This window comes from Lithobates pipiens, unplaced genomic scaffold (assembly GCF_037356315.1).
Source record: "Lithobates pipiens isolate NorthernLeopardFrog02 unplaced genomic scaffold, aLitPip1_a1.2 Scaffold_10, whole genome shotgun sequence".
Lineage (NCBI taxonomy): Eukaryota > Metazoa > Chordata > Amphibia > Anura > Ranidae > Lithobates > Lithobates pipiens.
In genome coordinates, this window is record NW_027507686.1 from 17,060,216 (window position 1) to 17,081,201 (window position 20,986).

Sequence of the window (20,986 nt, forward strand, 5' to 3'; positions counted from 1 at the left end):
AGTCTTTTCACATTGTCTGGGGCTGGCCCATCTGCTCAGCTGCCTCACATTTGCTTGTGAATAGCTGGGCTTGGTAGGGTGCAGGCGTTGGGCGCCAGCCCCTCTCTTCTCCTGCCGGCCTCCACCAAGACTCTCCCGAGAAAGTAGCAGCAGAGGACAGATGGGGTCTGCGGAGGTTCAGGTATGAGGGGACCTTTTTTTTTTTTTTTTTTTTTTATAGCATTTTATTTTGGGGGTTTGCGGTGCCTGTTCTACGCAAAGTGGCTCCTCGATCGTCCGTCCTCCTCCTCCGGGAAGTTGGGTTGGAGGAGGCAGGTGACCGGATCGCTAGGTTGGACCCCATACACACTGTTAGATTTTCTGCAGATTTTTGTCTTCCGATTTACCAAAACCATTGTAGTGCAAGGGCCTGCCTGATTGCATACACATTGAAACGCTTAAGGTTTGACCTCATATTATATGGTTTTGGTAATTCTGAAGACAAAAATCTGCAGAAAATCGAATTATTGTATGGTGTGTATGGGGTCTTATTGTGTGCCGTTTGAGACGTCTAAATAATGGCATCCTATCGATTTTTCTATTGACACATTTAATCTATTTTGGGATGCTTTTTGTCAATTGGCTGCTCAGTTCAGATTTTTTTTATTACGATGATTCACTTGAAATTTTGATTAAAAAATGAAAGAAACGATCCGTGTTGACGTTTCTCCACAATTTGATCACAAATTTTAAACATTTTGTACAAAGATTTGCCATTAATATTATTATTGCTGCTGTTGTTGATGATATTATTATTATTATATTATTCATTTTAATATATTATTATTAAAATATAATATTATTATTATTATTATACAAGATTTCTATAGTGCCAACAGTTTGCCCATCACTTTACAATGCCATGAAAGGGATCTGAAAGGGATCTTGGAACAAAAATGATTGTTAAAATAGCTTGTTAGGAGAAAAAAAAAAAACTGTTTTAAAATGCAGATAAAAAACTATAAAATGAACATAATGATTAAAAAAAAATGTAAATATTTTTTTTTAAATGTAAAATATGGTCATATCTGACGATTGGGCAGATGTAATGGAACTGCCTGAGACAGAGTAAAGAGCGATGATGATTGGCACAGCGTGAAAATACCGAACGTTTCCCTTTTCACCACTTTAGGACCATCAGCACAATGAAGGATGAGTTCTGATTGGTGGTAATGAGGGGGGGGGGGGTACTATGGGGGTTGATTTACTAAAGGAAAATGGTAATTGCAGGTGCTACAGAGCTTAGTAAATGAGGGAAAGCTTCACTTTGTAATGAATACCCAATCGCATGCAAGGAAAAAAAAATGCATTTTTGCTTGCACATGATTGGACGATGGAAGCCAGCAGAATTTCTGCTCCTTTACTAAGCTCTGGAGCAACCGCACCTGCAAAGTGCACCGTCTTATTTCCCTTTAGTAAAAAGACCCCTATGTATTGTGAGTAGGGATGCACTGAGATTTCTGCCTCTGAAAACAAATCATCAGAAAATAGCGCCAAAAACGCACGAGATTTTACAGCGATTTTGCTGCAATTTTACCGTGCTTGTGGTGTGTGTTTTTTTTCCATAGGTCATGTGACTTAAAACAAAAAAAAACGCATCAGAAATGCAACACGGGTGCCTTTTTGATGCCACCTTGCTGCGTTTTCAATGGGGAGGTGCGTTTTTTTGTGTGCAGTCTTTTTTTTTTTTTTTTTTTTTTTTTTTTTTTTAACTGACCAAAAAATGCAGCAAGCGAGATTTTTAACACCACAACAGACCAGTGTGAAGACATACAAAGAATTTAAAGGGATGCGTTTTTCTTGAGCTTTTCTTGCGGTAAAGGTGCCAATAATGGCCAACAATACATTTTTATATTCATTTAAATTCATGATATCAATGAAGAAGTCAAATATAATACAATTGTATATAAAATTATTTTTACTGTCGGCACCAGAATTTTTATTTTGGTGCACCTCCCAGTTCTTTCAAACTGATTTTTTTTATTTTTTTGTTTTTTAAAAACCAGGATTGCTTTTATTAAACAGATATGTGGTACAATCGTAGTAAATTTCAATATTGTACAAAGCCTGATGTTTTTTTAAAGTGCAAAAAAACGCAATCCTTTTCAATCCTTTGAGACTCTGCACCCTGCAGGTGTGGTGCGTTGTGAAAAGTCCTGTATCTTTGGTTTTTCCATTGAAAACGGCACGTGCGTTGCGTTTTTTTTTTGGTAGTTTTTCTTTTTTGAGTCGCGTGTCCAAGTCTCAGGGGTGCATGCTGTGTAAAAAGCACCCTGGGAATGCGGCCAAAAAAGCATATGCATTTTTACATTGGAGCAGCGTGAAAGCAGCTTTAAGCCTCGTACACAGGGTTCGATCGTTGGCAGGGGATTGGTCTGTTGACAGACTGTTGTCCTAAAATCTTACTGTTTTTAGTACGCTCTTTTTGACAATTGTCGTCCAACTTTCGGTCAACAAATGTACACGAATCCGTCACACAAAAGTCTAAAGTACAAACGCGCACGATCGGAATCGATGCTCGCCAAACACAAAATTAGGCAGAAGGGGCCCAAAGGGTGGCGTTCAAGAGCTGAAATTCCTCGTAGTACGACACTACGTTCGCGTTTGTGGCACGACAATTGTGTACCGTTAGTTTGCAAGACAAGATCCTGGCACACGCCCCCTTTTGACAAAAATCAGACGCTCGGTTGGCCAACAATCGTCCCGTGTGTACGAGGCTTTAGACTAGGTCTAGGCATTTTATTTATTTTTTATTTTTTGTTTATTACAGGTTACGTTATATAGCGCTGTCAATTTAAGCAGCGCTTTACATATAGATCGTACAGTCACATTAGTCCCTACCCTCAAGGAGCTTACAATCTAAAGTCCCCTAACTCCCATTCATACATACACATACTGGCACCCATTTAGACAGGAGCCAATCACTCCATTAGCATATCTGTGGAGTGTGGGAGGAAACCGGAGTACCCGGAGGAAACCCGCACAGGGAGAACATGCAAACTCCAGGCAGGTAAGTGTCGTTGTTGGGATTCAAACCGGCGTGTGTCGGAAACGTGCTAGAACAGGAAAAATGCTGCCCTTTAGCAGATGCACATTGATGTCGTTCATATGGTGCAGGAAATTATGTCATCCCTGCACATTTCCCGCACTGAGTTGCAGTCCCACACTGCCCTTGCGATCTGCTGCGGGTGTTGATAAACAAAAATGTAAAGACACCTCAAATGCAGTGCGCTTGCCGACACTGGATCGCATGATACAAAATCGACCGTGTGATCTGGTTACGGTGAGCCTCCAAAAAAAAAAAGGCGCATGCATGATTTGACGCTATGCGGGGCAATTTGAGCCCATTCAAAATAAATGGTCTGAAATGGCACTGCAGTGAATCGCATGCGATATGCACAGGAATACTGTAAAGGAAATTTGTAAGTTCTGTATATAATTGTATTCTTTTTTTGTATGTATTGCACTCTGCCCTCACTGTGCACACGGCACTAATAATGTTTTCAGTACATGTTGGCATTCTTTCGAGTCTTGATTAGAATTAGCCTGCCTATGTTACGCCCCTTCTTGCCATACAAGTACAATTATAATATTAACGTGATACCTACGTAATCGTGTGTATAAAAAAACTTCAATTACGTCATAATAAAGGAGAACAGTTATGTGGAAAGATGCTGAGCATATCTTTTTTTGTGTCTGTTCCCTACTGCAGTAGTTATTAATTTTAAACCACTAATCAATATGAGGATAGGAGTTGCCCATCTATAAATTTTCATGTCAATACTAATTGTTATTGGCACCCCTCGCGACCGCAGTTGGCTGCTGTAGAAGCGAGCCTTATTAAATAAACTTCAGTTGGTCAGACTAAAGGGGTTGATTTACTAAAGGCAAATATATTGTGCAGGTTGCTCTAGACCTCAGTAAATGATGGGAAGCTTTGCTGACTTCCATCATCCAATCACGTGCAAGCAAAAATGGTGTTTTTTTTAAATAAAACCTCTTGTTGTGTACCAGAGCCCCCCATTTACTTAATTGAGCCTGATTGTTCCTGTGCCGGTGGAGGAGCACACCCGCTCCAGCCGGTGTCTGGGGTCCTGATTGGATAGATTGATAGCAGCACAGCCAATGGCTTCCACTGCTGTCAATCAAATCTAGTGATGTGGGGGCAGGGCCGAGTTCTGCTGTTTGTGTGAATATACGCAGCAGCAGGACACAGGAGCACCCCCCCCCCCCTCCCTGCACGGGTGCCCTAAGGGACTGCGCTTACCCCGGCAGGGCACTCCAGAAGAGGAGTAGCCAGGAGCACCGCCGGGGGACCCCAGAAGAGGAGGATCAGGGCCACTCTGTGCAAAACCAACTGCACAGAGGAGGGAAGTGTGACATGTTTTCTTCAATAAAAAAGGAACTTTCAGTTATCCTTGAAGCTTCATCTCATGTACTAAGCTCTGGGGCAACTGAACTGGTGCACAGTATATTTGCCTTTAGTAAATCCATCCCTAAGATTCATGATATAGTCCCATCAGTGTAAAGACACAACATTTGAAATCAGATTGTCCGCCATTACAAGCGCGGTATGGCAACGTTCCTTTTGTTCATTCAGTTTGAATGGCGCCGCAACGCGTGGAACGTTCTTTTATTGCTTCTCTGCCAGCCCGTGTCAGAAAACAGCAAAGAGCCCTGCAGAGTGAGGTGTCTGATGTCAGATCTTAAATTATGTTTTGAATGGCACTCCAATACACGTAGGCAATGCCCATGTGTTGTGATGTGCCACTATGCGCCATAGTGTGCAGGTGCGTTACAAATTCTGTGACCTGTTTTTATATTTCAAGAACATTTTATTGTTTTGGCCACCCATTATTTTCATTAGGCTGCCTTGATGCAAAGACCCACAAAACTGTAAATGGGTCCTTAAACCTTTCTGGTAGTGGTGCACCGAAACCGAAAATTCAGGATGCACCAAAAAACCCCCAAAATGGACGGTTTAAAAAAAAAAAAAAATTATATATGATATACATACATACACACACACAGTGTGTGTGTATATATGTATATATAATTTTATACTCAGTATCTTACAAAATTAAGTACACCCCATTTTTGTAAATATTTTCTTCTATCTTTTCATGTGACAACACTGAAGAAATGACACTTGTCTACAATGTAAAGTTGTGAGTGTACAGCTTGTATAACAGTGTAAATTTCATGTCCCCTCAAAATAACGCAACACACAGCCATTAATGTCTAAACCGCTGGCAACAAAAGTGAGTACACCCCTAAGTGAAAATTTCCAGATTGGGCCCAAAGTGTCAATATTTTGTGTGGCCACAATTATTTTCCGGCACTGCCTTAACCCCCTTGGGCATGGAGGTCACCAGAGCTTCACAGGTCACCACTGGAGTCCTCTTCCCCTCCTCTATGATGACATCACAGAGCTGGTGGATGTTAGAGACCTTGTGCTCCTCCACCCTCTGTTTGAGGATGCCCTACAGATGCTCAGTAGGGTTTAGGTCTGGAGACATGCTTGGCCAGTCCATCACCTTCACCCTCAGCTTCTTTAGCAAGGCAGTGGTCATCTTGGAGGTGTTTGGGGTCGTTATCATGTTGGAATACTGCCCTGCGGCCCAGTCTGTGAAGGGAGAGAGAGAGAGAGAGAGTGCGAGAGTGACTTGATATGGAACTAGGGGAGGGGATCATGCTCTGCTTCAGTATGTCACAGTACATGTTGGCATTCATGGTTCCCTCAATGAACTGTAGCTCCCCAGTGCCGTTGATGTATCAGATAGTGTCCACCATCACATAGTGTCCGCCCTGCACTGCGCTTGCGCAGTACTGGGGACAAGGAGAAGCCGAACATCTTCGAAAATGAGCGGCACCTGTGCAGTGAGTCCAGGTTCAAGCCCCACCATCCAAGTGGACAGAGTTCGAATATAAAAGAGCTGAGCGACGCGAGGCCGTGCCTGACGTGTGGTGAGCGAAGCGAACCTGCGAGGGGCCCTGTTATTATGAGCAACTCTATGTCCACTTGGATGGTGGGGCTTCAACCTGGACTCAGGCGCCGTTTATCTTCAGAGATGTTCGGCTTCTCCTTGTCCCCCGTACTGTGCAAACGCTGTGCCTGCGCAGTACGGGGCCGGACACTATTCGATAGGCGGACACTTTTTGTCAGAACACCGGCAGCACTCGTGCAGCCCCTAGACAATGACACTGCCACCACCGCAACTAGGGACGCACCAAATTATCAGCCAATAGAAAAAAAAAAGACGCCGATAATGTCCACCAAAAAAACACACAAGATTTTGCCGCGATATGACAGTGCATTTTCCATTTATTAGATGGTTTTCAAAAAGATGGTACAAAGAGATTTTGACCATGCGTTTTTCATGCTTGACTGTAGGCAAGGCACACTTGTCTTTGTCCTCCTCACCTGGTTGCCGCCACACACGCTTCACACCATCTGAACCAAATACGTTTATCTTGGTCTCCTCAGGCCACAGGACGTGGTCCCAGTAATCCATTTATTTATTTTTTTATGGTAAAAAGAAAAAAAGCTCAAGAAAAATGCCTCCCTTTATATACGTTGAATGTCTTCACACTGCTCCGTTGCGGTGTTAAAAATCCTGCTTACCGCATTTTTGGGGCATGTTTAGTCAGTTAAAAAAAAAAAAAAACACCAAAAATGCATCTCCCTTCCCTTTTTTTAAAATGCATTAGAAAGCGCATAAAAAATGCACCCGTGTTGCGTTTTTGGTGCATATTTTGAGTCGTTTGACCTATGAAGAAGGCACGGTCAAAATCTTTGTTACCACCTTTTGAAAACCATCTAATAAAAGTTTATAAACGGAAAATGCACGGTCAAGTCACGACAAAATCTCACGCTTTTTTTTTTTTTTTTGGTGCCCATTATTGGCATCATTTTTTTTTTTTTTTTCTATTGGCTGATAATTTTCAGCAGCCAATAATTCGGTGCGTCCCTAGTTGCGTTTTAACTATTAAACATTAATTGTGAAAACAACCAGATATAGGAATTTTTCTGAATGTTCTCTATTGGTCGGGTCTTCGGGATTAAAAAAACAAACCAAAGTATTAATTCTACGTGTCTTGCGAGCGGCTGTGTTTGCTGTCACATGGGATGTGAAGTGTGAGTCTGCTCTTGTCTGGCACATCGGCGCGCCGAGTTCCCGTACCTGACCTCTCCATGATCAATTCGGTGTTAATTGCCGAGTGCTTCGGTGGCTGTACTTCTTGCCGTCAGTGGTGGTGGTGGGGGGTGGTTGTTGTATTTGCACCCTTGTGCGGCGCTTCAGAGGTTAACCAGAGGCTTCCTGGCTTGTGTACCATGGAGACCAATTTGAGGTCCTCCTATTAAGTGTCTAATGAGAAGGGTAGGAAGGTGGCTAATGGGATACAGGTGTGAAGGGCGCTAACGGGAATTCCTCTGCAGCAGGTGCAGGAAACCCGTCCTTCCCCCTTCTCAGCTGTTGTGTGACCAAAAGCCTTAAAGGAGGAGTTCACTTTAAAAATAGGGGAAAGAAGGAAAATAGATGTGGCGCTATACCTTATAAAACTCACTAAAAAAATATAAAATGTAATATAATATAAATAAAATTGTACAAATTTTCCAGCCTGCTGGCTAGTATTTTTTTTAAAAACAGCGAGAAACCTTAATGGACTGTATAGTAAAATCAATAATAAAATCAATAAACAATAAAGTGCTGGAGGTTAGTCCTTATTAAATAGTGAATGCAAAGTGAATATAAATTTTCCAGCCTGCTGGTTAGTAAATGCAATAAACTCAAATTAGGTAAAAGTGAATAAATAAATATTTAGATAAATAATTAGTAAAACTATCATGAATCAATCAATACTTAATATTGAAAGCTATTAGAGTTGCTTGTGACTGTGATTGTAGCACAACCAAATGAATGGACACAAGGGGAACAATCAATCCTATATAAACGTGAATACTGGTGGGGTGGTGGGTGTAAACACACTGTGTCAAATCTCAAAACATGCCATAAATACCACAATAAAAAATAGAAAAATAGAAAATTAAATACAGTGAGGGAATGAAAAATAATAAAAAAGATTGAAAATATTTTAGTCCAGAAAGTAAAAAGTAAAAAAAAAAAAAAAAAAAATCTTGCGGTGACAAGTCTAATATAAAAGTCCAATTGAATAAAGTTTAAAATTGATATTTAAACATGAAACGAATATTTGGTGGTGAAAAAAGTAAGTGAGGAAAGTGACTTCAATATTCGTTCGCAGTGAACGTTTGCAGTGAACGTTTATGGATTTTGCTCTCACCAGAGATATGACCCCGTCCGGGGTGGATCAGCCTCCACAGTATAAGCCACTGTGTCGCTTCTTGGGCTGTCTCTGCTATGCTGCTGGGGAGATCCTTCGTTCTTCCGTGGGGATGTTGTACCTCGTTTACATATGATAGAAAAGAGGACTGCCCATGGTGTAGTATGTTTGAAACTCAGTTTATTTGAAACAACCTTAAAAATACTCACATTTAGTACGAAAAAAACACGTATTGTATTAAAAGCGTTCGGAACATCCACTCGGCTGACACGCCGTTTGTGCTGAAGGTGTACGTATCTGGCCACGCCCTACGCGTTTCGTCATTCAGACGTCATCTGGAGCCGCTCTGGACTAAAATATTTTCAATCTTTTTTATTATTTTCCATTCCCTCACTGTATTTAATTTTCTATTTTTCTATTTTTTATTGTGGTATTTATGGCATGTTTTGAGATTTGACACAGTGTGTTTACACCCACCACCCCACCAGTATTCACGTTTATATAGGATTGATTGTTCCCCTTGTGTCCATTCATTTGGTTGTGCTACAATCACAGTCACAAGCAACTCTAATAGCTTTCACTATTAAGTATTGATTGATTCATGATAGTTTTACTAATTATTTATCTAAATATTTATTTATTCACTTTTACCTAATTTGAGTTTATTGCATTTACTAACCAGCAGGCTGGAAAATTTATATTCACTTTGCATTCACTATTTAATAAGGACTAACCTCCAGCACTTTATTGTTTATTGATTTTATTATTGATTTTACTATACAGTCCATTAAGGTTTCTCGCTGTTTTTAAAAAAAAATACTAGCCAGCAGGCTGGAAAATTTGTACAATTTTATTTATATTATATTACATTTTATATTTTTTTAGTGAGTTTTATAAGGTATAGCGCCACATCTATTTTCCTTCTTTCCCCTATTTGACTGTTCCATCCATCTGGATGGAAACATAATAGAGGCTGCTCTTACCTATATTACACTACATACTCTCTGTATAACAGATTCCATAGCGCACCCTATCCCTCTGTTTTAATTATCACTTTAAAAATAAATGCACATTTTTTTTTTGCAAGTAAAAAATAAATAAAAAAATAAATGCACCTATTATTTTTTGTTGCCGGAGCCTGTAAAATATTGCAGCAGATCTATCAGTGTATAGGCTCGCTGGTACCTCCCTCGTAATGAGGAAGCCAATTCATTCTAACAGGAACAATGCACCAATGTACCCACAGCCTCCCCCAGTGGGTCAAGACACGCTTCCTGATTGGCTAGGAGGAGAATCGGGAAGACCATAGCGAATATTCATTCGCCATTGTCGCACAACTGGGTGGGCTCGGGGCGCACCCTTATTTTGAAGCCTATTGGAGCCTCTGGCTCTAATCATGTGCTTCAAAAAAAAAAAAAGGCCCCATTAGAATACATGCACCCCGCATGTGTATTAGGATGCCAAGCGCATGGCTAGGGCGGTGCCCTGCCCCCCCCCCCCCCCAGCGCCTGGCATTACGAGTCACCACTGGTTAAAAGTGTCCAATTTGTCCACTTGAATATTGCAGTCCAGCTGTAAGTCGCTGCTCGTTGCCATTACTAGTAAAAAAAAAAAATATATATATATATATATATAAAAAATAAATATATATATATATATATATATATATATATATATATATATATATATATATATATATATATATATGTATATGCGACCCATTGCTTGCTTTTTTCCGGCCCTTGGGGTGCCATTTTATTCACTGTAGCCAATGAAGGGCACAATTCCTCCCAGTGACGCAGACAATGGGGTGCAGTTCCGCCCAGTGACGCAGACAATGGGGCGCGGTTCCGGCCAGTGACACCAGTGGGGCACAATGAAATCAATGTTCAGGCACAATTTCTCGCAATGAAACCAACAATGGGGCCCAATTCCTTCCAATGATGGGGGATTATTTACTCCCACTGACGTTGGTACATTTTGTACTCCTACTGGCCACAGTCCGGCCCCCCTAAAGTCTAAAGGACAGTAAACCGGCCCTTTGATTAGAAAGTTTGGAGACCCCTTGCTCTAGGGCAGTGATGGCGAACCTTGGCACCCCAGATGTTTTGGAACTACATTTCCCATGATGTTCATGCACTCTGCAATGTAGTGGAGCATCATGGGAAATGTAGTTTCAAAACATCAGGAGTGCCAAGGTTCGCCATCACGCCATCATGTGTGTATATGTATGTATGTGTGTATATATATATATATATATTGTTTGGGGATTCTGAGTAATCTTTTACCAATAAATATTGATTTTAACTTGTAAGCAGCAAGTGTCAGATTTCGTTTTTAAGTGGTTAAACTTCCCTCATTTACAGACTGAAGTTCATTCCTTTGATCTAAGAAGAAATGTTACTTTGTTTATACTTATCTGTAATGTGATAAAACTTGGTAGGCTGCCTGGGTTTTTTTTTTTCCAGCTGTGAGAACTCTCTGCACATGTTATAAGGAATCATGAAATGCTGTTTTGAAGATCGGGAAGGGAAAAGAATTGCGATTTAGATTTTTAACGATTAATCGCGCAGCTCTCGCGGCTGGTATAGTCGCTAGCAATAATCGATGAGTTCTCCCAGCAGGGATGAGCTCCTTTGCCAGGAGAATTCAATAGCTCGGTGGTGGGAGGGACTTCCTTGTCAATACTGACTGTGTTGATGGTGGAATTGATTGCGGATCGTGGTTGCAGGAAATGCATTTTGCTCTGTGCATGGCCTGCATAAGCGTTCGGTCTTCATCTGGAAGATTAAATGGTTGGCGACAACAAATCCATTTCTGCCCCAGGAATCAATCCATGAGAGCTGCGAGTTGCACTTCTAAGGGTATACATGAGCAGCAGTTTTTTATGGGGGGCAGTAGGGTGGGGGGAGGGACCCCTACGATTTTCCTAGGCAAAAATCAACAATATTCCTCTACAATTCAGAGTCGCCCCACGCCAGTACTTTTTTTAAAAAAATGGCCACTAGGTGTCCTCAGTTGGACAGCCAGCTTCATTCAATCCACTTCCTCTGAGCCCAGGTCATCCTGGATCAACCCCCCGCTTACAAGTGGACAGTGAAAGGAAAAGTACCAAAGTGATGAGAACCTCTTGGTCACTCTGCTCTCCCCTCCTATCAGCAGGCTTCTTAACATAACGGATTGGTTCCTTGTGCTGCTTCTTCCTCACATTTCAGCTATGCTGTACAGGGGACTGCAAGAGGCTGATACCAGGTCACATCCAGATGACTATTCGCTGACGCTCGTTGTGTGTGTGTGTGTGTGTGTGTGTGTGTGTGTGTGTGTGTGTGTGGGGGGGGGGGGGGGCGTGTTCTGCTGTTGTCACTGGCCAATCCCGTGCCGGAGATCAGAACAAAAAAAATGTAAAGAGTATTTTCCAAAAGAACAAAACATGGCGTGCGTCTTTCATAGAGAAGGTGCCATCCAGTTTACCTCCATGTAATTTATCTGACCCCAGAGGTCATACACACGTGACCTCCGCCTCCCCCCCCAAAAACCAACACAGCTCTGTCCATTTTGCCGCAATCGTGTCGCTTTTGGCAACACCTTCTTAAAAATATCTCTGTACATCCGAATAGGAGGGACGTCCTTTCCCAGGACAGTCTACATTTTACAGACGCTCCCCGCAGGTTCTTTTTTTTTTTTTTTTCTGTCTCAAACTTGGTGTGGTGTCTATTTACTCAGTGTGATATTATCCTTTTATATTTTATTATTAAAAAAAATGCGTTTTATGTATTGTGCAGTTTTTGCATTCAAATTCAAGAAAGTGTATATTTTGGGGGGGGGGGGGGGGTGGCTAACTACATTTCTAGCAAAAAATACTGATTTTTTTTTGGGGGGGATTTTTTTTACATGTAAATAAAGTGTCAAAGCCCTGGTCTGGAAGTGGTCTGCTTAGTAGAAGAGGATTCGATTCATCCGCCATGATTGTGTGGATGGGGGGATTCGGGTCAGGTTTTTGTTTTTTTTGTTCAATCTGCTGGTTGAATGAAACAAGCGGACTCCTCTCCGTCCAGCTTTTCATGGTGTTCTGCGGTAGTAATGCTCCTCAGCGCTTTGTTTGCTTTGCAGTTTTCAGAGATCTCCGCTGTCCTTCCCTGGACCTCCCTTTTTTTTTCTTCTGCTAATTCCTTTCAGCCAAATTAAAATTCCATTCATGCTGCACCTCGATCTGTCCTCGATCTGCAATCAGCACCTATTGAGGCGGAACATGCGGAGTGACAAGGACACGCCCTTTAACACTCTCACACCTGCAGCGCTGTGAAAGTTCTGCGAATTATGTGCCGATCTCCGAACAGCTTCACACAGAGAGATCGGCAGACTGACTTCTGCACTATGAGAGCGATCGGCATACTGAATTCTCTGCGCTGTGAGAGCGATTGTCAGACTGAATTCTCTGCGCTGTGAGAGCGATCGTCAGACTGAATTCTCTGCGCTGTGAGAGCGATTGTCGGACTGAATTCTCTGCGCTGTGAGAGCGATCGTCAGACTGAATTCTCTGCGCTGTGAGAGCGATTGTCAGACTGAATTCTCTGCGCTGTGAGAGCGATTGTCAGACTGAATTCTCTGCGCTGTGAGAGCGATTGTCAGACTGAATTCTCTGCGCTGTGAGAGCGATCGTCAGACTGAATTCTCTGCGCTGAGAGCGATCGGCATACTGAATTCTCTGCGCTGAGAGCGATCGTCAGACTGAATTCGGCACGCTGTGAGAGCGATCGTCAGACTGAATTCTCTGCGCTGAGGGCGATCGGCATACTGAATTCTCTGCGCTGAGAGCGATCGTCAGACTGAATTCGGCACGCTGTGAGAGCGATCGCCAGACTGAATTCTCTGCGCTGAGAGCGATCGGCATACTGAATTCTCTGCGCTGAGAGCGATCGTCAGACTGAATTCTGCACACTGTGAGAGCGATCGGCATACTGAATTCTCTGCGCTGAGAGCGATCGGCATACTGAATTCTCTGCGCTGTGAGAGCGATCGTCAGACTGAATTCTCTGCGCTGAGAGCGATTGTCAGACTGAATTCTGCGTATGCTATGAGAGGGATCGTCAGACTGAATTCTGCGCATGCTATGAGAGGGATCGTCAGACTGAATTCTGCGCATGCTGTGAGAGCGATCGTCAGACTGAATTTTGCGCATGCTTTGAGAGCGATCGTCAGACTGAATTTTGCGCGCTGTGAGAGCGATCGGCAGACTTGCCATGTACCATGCAATGTGTGTTTTTTTTTTTTTTGCACTACTTACTTTTGGTGCAATTCAGTCCATTCAAAATAAATGGCCTCAAATCACACCGCATTGCAATGGATGCTAATGCATGTTATGTTCCTTTGCAATTCCTGGGGTGATCTGGCCCTTAGGGCCGGTTCCCGCTGGTGTGATGTCCGGCATGGGATGTGATTCGCACTGCAGTGCAAATTACATGCGATCTCTGTAATGCGATTTCAGCCATACCAATAGCATGGCTGAATTCGCATCGCATTCGGACCAAACTCGCACAGAACCCCCTTTTTTTTTTTTTTTTGGTCCGCAGCAGAATTGGAATTCTTATGACTTTCTTTCACCAATGTCTTTCTTCTTGTCACTCTTCCATAAAGGGCAGATTTGTGGAGAGACGACTAATAGTTATCCTGTGGACAGATTCTCCCCCCTGAGCTGTGGATCTCTGCAGCTCCTCCAGAGTTTCCATGGGCCTCTTGGCTGCTTCTCTGATGAATGCTCTCCTTGCCCGGCCGGTCAGTTTAGGTGGACGGCCATGTCTTGGTAGGTTTGCAGTTCCATACTCTTTCCATTTTCAGATGATGGATTGAACAGAGCTCCGTGAGATGTTCAAAGCTTGGGAGATTTTTTTTTTTTTTTATGCTTTATACTTCTCCACAACTTTATCCATGACCTGTCTGGTGTGTTCCTTGGCCTTCATGATGCTGTTTGTTCACTAAGGTTCTCTAACAAACCTCTGAGGGCTTCACAGAACAGCCGTATTTATACCGAGGTTAAATTACACACAGGTGGACTCTATTTACGTGACTTCTGAAGGCAATTGGTTCCACTAGATCAGTGATTCTCAACCAGGGTTCCTCCAGAGGTTGCTAGGGGTTCCTTCAGCACTGGGCAATTTCTACCTCTCAGATAAGTTCCCACTGGCACCATTGATCTTTTTAGCTGTCTGTAAGGAGGTAATTCTTCCCAATGACCACAAGTGTAAGGACCATTCTTCCCACTGACCATCACACTATTGTATCATGAGTTGTATATGTCTATTTTTTAGCAGGAGTTCCCTGAGATCGAAGAACTATTTCAAGGGTTCCTCTGTTTTGCAAAGGTTGAGAAAGGCTGCACTAGATTATAGTTGGGGGGTATCAAAGTAAAGGGGGCTGAATACAAAGCCCCCCCACACTTTTCACATATTTCTAAAAAAATATTTGAAAACCATTTATCTTTTTCCTTCCACTTCACAATTATGTGCCACTTTGTGTTGGTCTATCACAGGGTTTCTCAACCAGGGTTCCGTGGAACCTTTGGGTTCCTCAAGAGGTTGCTAGAGGTTCCCTGAGCAATGGTCAGTTTCTGCCTCTCCGATAAGTTCTCAAGGACACCATTGATCAAGTGTAAGAAGCCTTCTTCTCATTGACCATCACACTAATTTATGGTGAGTTGTAGATTTTCCATTTTTAGCAGGGCTTCCCCAGGACCGGAGAATTATTTCCAGGGTTCCTCTGTGTTGAAAAGGTTGAGAAAGGCTGGTCTATCACATAAAATCCCAATAAAATAAATTTCAGTTTTTGGTTGTAACATGACAAAATGTGGAAAATTTCAAGGGGTATGAATACTTTTTCAAGGCGCTGTATGTTGAACTCGGTTCCTTCCAGTAAATCGGACATACTCTAGTCCAGGGCCGTAGAAGTCTTCAAAGTTTTCTTTCTGGTGGTTCCTCAAGTTCCAGCATGTCCTCGCAGGTCGGCCATCCTGGCCTCTCGTTGAGTGACGTTGCCTGTCCATCGCGCTCGGTGATGTGGCCTCCTTGAACCCGGAGCAGAGGATAAAAGGATGCGGCCGACATCGGTGACCAGCAGCTGTTGGCAGCTCCATTCTTCTGCCGGCTTTGCGCGTTGCATACAGAGCGGCTCTTTGGCCTCCGCTGGCTCTTGCTGAATGGGAGGCAGAAAGCCGTACATCTGTCTGCCCTGGGAGCAGATGTGACCAGAATAGAGGGGGTGCGGGGCAACCAGACTGATAAATGACTTGGTGCAGACAAGGAGCATGTCCGGGACTCCCCTCCTGGTGATCCACAGAGCCGGGCTTTACTTTCACATCAGTCGTTTTATAAAATGCCAAACTTCTCACAAAATCCTCACACGATGCATAGAGGATCTCCAGGCTGGAAGAAATTCAAAGTCAGCAGCTGTGAATACTACAAATACTGTAGCTGCTGACTGATCAGTAAAGGAGAGTACACTGAGTTCTCAGCATAGCTAAAGAACTGACCACGCTGAGCTCTCCTGCTTAGCGTGGTCAGTTTCTAATAGGATTGCGGAGGGACTGGCAGGAACACCAGGGATTTCACACAAAGCAATACAAAGAGAACAGGATACTTTCCAGAAGCATGCTTGTAATCCAAAGCACTTGTATGTCAAAGTGAGCTTCCCCATAGGAATCGATAGAAACTCAGATAATGCATTCCAGTGCCACTGCTGGTGTATGCAGGGGGCATCGGAGACACTCGTAGACCACTTGGAGACGCTTGAGAACCGAGTGTCTTCGCGGGTCTCCTGAGTTTCACCGGCGCCCCTGCACCTCTGGCCACAAGCGGTACTGCACACCCCAGATGCTCCAATCCTGCTAGTCTTGCGAGACAACGCTTGCAAATCGGGTCAGCAATAAAAAAAAGCTTTTATTGAAAAACGCTCGTAAACCACGTCACTCGCTATCCGAGGTATTACTGTACGTGATATCCCAGGCACATATCAGGAATATGAAGTGTTGGGAGTAACAAACTCTTTAACATCTTGCCGTCGTCGCAACGCATACGTGCCTCGGCAAAAGGATGGGCTTTAACCTCCACTCGCCGCACATATGCGCCATTTATACAACTGTGAAAGGCCGCTCTTGGTCCCTGCTAATCATTGTCAGTGGGGAGCCGCCTCCTGATCATGTGACAGCCAACAGTGGTCACGTGATCAGCCGAACATTCCCGTCCCCCGCTTGGTGTTCATAACCTTTTAAAGCATATCATAGGCTAAGGCAGCGTACACACGGGCGGATTGTCTGCCCAACTAAGTTCGTCAGACAATCCGACAGACAGTCCGTCCAACTTTTAAATGAACGGACTTGACCACACACGACGAACAGACAGTCCGCTGAAAGCTTGCGCGATGATGTGTACAGCACGTACGACAGGACTAGAAATACGACGTCCAATACACTGCAATGCAACCTTCGGCCGTGTAAATCCTTTCTGAGCAGGCGCCATACTTAGTCCGTCCAACTTGCCTACTCACGAGCGGACTGTCCGCTGAAACCAAGTTTGGATGGACAAAATTACGGAAATTCCGAAAGACTAAGTCCGTCAGACTGTCCGCTGAAAAAGTCTGCTGAAGCCCACACACGAGCGGATTGTCCGCTGAAACACGTTTCAGCGGACTAAGTTGGACGGACAATCCTCTCGTGTGTACGCGGCCTTAGTGATGGTTTTCCTTCCTCCGACGCGCAAAGTCAGCTATTCTTCCTTTTTACCGCCATCTTGGATCACAAGTTGTATTTTAAAGATGAAAGGCTGAATTCAATGGACGGTCGGGTCTTCCAGGCTATTCGATCGATCTCCTTACTGAAATGAGGACAGTAATGCGGATGCTTTTTTCGCAGGGTGGGGGGGGGGGGGGGTTATTCGAGTTTCGGGCTGCAGGTAAATTAGAATCTGTTTTACTCAGACATTATTTGGGGTACAAGGTGGGGGGGGGGGATAGGGAGGGATTGGGTTTCCCTGCTGCGGCTGTGTGAGGGGGGTGATTGTTGTGCGGACAATGTCTGCGTTATCCAGAGAAGTCAATGGCAGGATGATGTCACGGGTTCTTAATGGCTTCTGTGTTCCATCGCTCGTTGCGGACGGGCAGGTGTCGTCAGATTCGAGCACAGGCTTGCTTTGTCATTTTACATTTCCATCGGATTCTCTTTTATATAGTCTTTTGTATTCTTGGTTGTTTCAGTGGGTTTTTTTTTTATTAGGATAAAGGGAATGAGAACAGAACAAGTGGACTTCCCTAGGGACTGCAGGGACTTTTCTGCTGTCCTCGGCAAACATTCACAGACACCAAGAACATGATATGAATAGGATCCAGCCTTCCGAATCTGGAAACGACACTCTTCTGATGTATACAGAGACTGCTACTAATTATAGAGCTCCAATATCGGGAATGCAAGAGGAGTCCTCAGAAATAGACATGTGCGCTGTCGAAAAATTTTGTTTGTTTTTAGTTTCATCCGTTTTTCGAATCATTCGTTACGATCGTAAATTCGAAAATGGGGAAAAAATAAGAGAGAATTTTCGAAAATTCTAAAGAATAACTACCGTATATACTCGAGTATAAGCCAAGTTTTCATCCCACTTTTTACAGCCCGTTCACACCTGAACGTTTTGTAGCCCTACGCCTGAAGCTACAAAACGCTGGAGGGGAAAAAATCCATTATTCTCAATGGAGATGGTTCACATCTCCACTCCATGTCGCCTGAAGCTCAAACAAGTTCCGGACCCTTTTTTGTCGCGCGAATTGGGCTGATTTGGGCGTTTTCATTCCCATAGAAACTAATGGAAACGCTCGATTCGAGCGTTTAGCGCGACAACGAGCATTTCTACGGGCGTTTTGACGCTGTATCTGCTCAAGAAAAAATAAGCAGATGAAAAATATTTTTCCTATTGGCTGAAAAAAAAACGCCGAAGTTAAAAAAAACGCTCGTTGTCGCGCGTTGTAGTGTGACAAAACGCTCGTTGTCGCGCGACAAAACGCCGGTAAAAACGTTCAAACACGCTACGCTCAGGTGTGAATGCAGCCTTAGGCTGAAAAAAAAAAAAACCTTCGGCCTATATGCGGGTGAGCCGTACAGCAGCCGTACCTTTTGTTTACTAAAACAGCGGTTGTCTCCCGCTGTGTTATGCAGTCTGTTCGGCCGTCCATTGTAACAAAGCCCCGCCTCCTCCTCGTCCGTGATAGAGAAACACTGATACAATGATGGGAAACTGTATCAGTGTTCCGTCTGTGAGGCTGCCGATGGGCGCAGTGAAGGCTGCCGATGGGCGCAGTGAAGGCTGCAGATAGGCATTGTTTACCCAGTAGCTGCTGCATTTTTCCCACCCTAGGCTTATACTCGAGTCAATACGTTTTCCCAGTTTTTTTGTGGTAAAACTGGATGCCTCGGCTTATATTCGGGTCAGCCTATACTCGAGTGTATACGGTATCTAATAATAACTTGCTAACTATTAAATTATAGGTATTGCCATTTCCTTTTTCAAATTTGGCTGTTGGTGAACGTAACGACTACGAATTTATCCGAAGTTACGAATTATCCGAAATAACGAACGCTGCATTTAAAACGAATGGAAAAAATTAATAATAATAATAAATAACAAGAATTGATAATAAAAACTTTAAATTATTATTATTAATTTGTTCCGTTCCATTCGTTTAGATACGGCATTCGTTTTTTTCACATAATTCGTAAGTTCGAATACATTCGTATTCGTCACGTTCTCCCAGATTTGAAAGGAAATTCCAATAATCCTGTAATTTAAGGGCACGTTCACACTGGCAGCGCCCGGGCATCGGCGGTAAAGCACTGCTATGTTTAGCGGCGATTTATCGTAGTTTTTGCAGCTCTTTTTGGCCGCTAGCGGGTCGCTTTTAACCCCTGCTAGTGGCCAAAAAGGGGTTAAAACCTTTTAGTTCGGCGCTGCCCATTGATTTCAATGGGCAGGGGTGCTGTAGGAGCGGTGGGTTCATCGCTCCTACAGCGCTGCAAAGAAGCTGCTTGCAGGACTTTTTGTGAGGCCATGCCAGCGCAGCGCCCCAGTGGGATTGCTTTTTTAAAACGCCTGAAAAATGCCTCCCAGTGTGAAAGGGGTCGAATAGTAATAGTTTAGTTAGTTAGTTAAACTATTACTATAACTATTTAAATTATAGGTGTTGGAATTTACTTTCAAATTTGGCCGTTAGTGAACGTAACGAACACGAATTTATCCGAAGTTACGAATTATCCGACATAACGAATGCCGCATCGAAACAAATGGAACGGAACAAATTAATAATAAGTAATAATATGTTTTTATTATTATTATTGTTTATTATTATTCATTTGTTACGTTCCAGCCTGAAGCCTGACTTGCTGTACTTCCACCAAGAACTCTGCTTCAGATGCAGCCACTTGCCCGCTGAGTTCTGCATCCTCCCGGTGATTCTTTGGAGATCTATATGGGTTTATGACAAACCTTGACCCACTTTAACTAGTGAGTGCATTTTTTGTCTTTTTTTTTTTTTATTATTTTTAATAAATCGCTCTGCCTAGATGGAGGTACCCTCTTGTGTTTTTTTTTTGATATGTAAACAGGAAGTGGTTGCAGAAGATCAGCAGCAAAGAGATACCAAGAAAAAAATATATAAACACTATTTTCTAAAATAAAAAAATGGCAGTTGTCTTCGTTAGGCCCTACTTTACACTTACGCTACCATTTGAATACTGTAATTACATAGTAGGTGAGGTTGAAAAAAGACACAAGTCCATCATGTCCAACCTAGGTGTGTGATTATATGTCAGTATTACATTGTATATCCCTGTTTGTTGCGGTCGTTCAGGTCCTTATCTAATAGTTCCTTGAAACTATCGATGCTCCCCGCTGAGACCACCGCCTGTGGAAGGGAATTCCACAACCTTGCCGCTCTTAGGCCGCGTACACACGGGCGGATTGTCTGCCCAACTAAGTTCGTCAGACAATCCGACAGACAGTCCGTTCAAAATTTGCATGAACGGACTTGACCACACACGATGAGCAGACAGTCCGCTGAAAGCGTGCGCGATGACGTGTACGGCACGTACGACGGGACTAGAAAAACGACGTCCAATACACTGCAATGCAACCTTCGGCCGTGTAAATCCTTTCTGAGCATGCGCCATACTTAGTCCGTCCAACTTGCCTACACACGAGCGGACTGTCCGCTGAAACCAAGTTTGGACGGACAAAACCAAGTTTGAACGGACTGTATTACGGAAATTCCGTAAGACTTTGTTCGTCAGATTGTCCGCTGAAAAAGTCCGCTGAAGCCCACACACGAGCGGATTGTCCGCTGAAACACGGTTCAGCGGACTAAGTTGGACAGACAATCCGCCCGTGTGTACGCGGCCTTACAGTAAAGAACCCTCTACGTAGTTTAAAGTTAAACCTCTTTTCTTCACATTTTAATGAGTGGCGACGAGTCTGGTTACACTCCCTTCTGTTAAAAAGTTTTCTCCCTATTGTTGGGTCACCAGTACGGTATTTGTATATTGAAATCGTATCCCCCCCCTCAAGCGTTTCTTTTGCTTATTTGTCTTTACTTGACAAGATTACTTTTATTGGGCCTT

General features: G+C 43.3%; 1 protein-coding gene across 1 annotated transcript in view; it reads left to right on the forward strand.

The window, feature by feature from the left end:
• Positions 1–20,986, forward strand: part of LOC143927638 (puratrophin-1-like) — a gene marked incomplete in the record, with an annotated part of 147,361 nt that overhangs the window by 96,727 nt on the left and 29,648 nt on the right.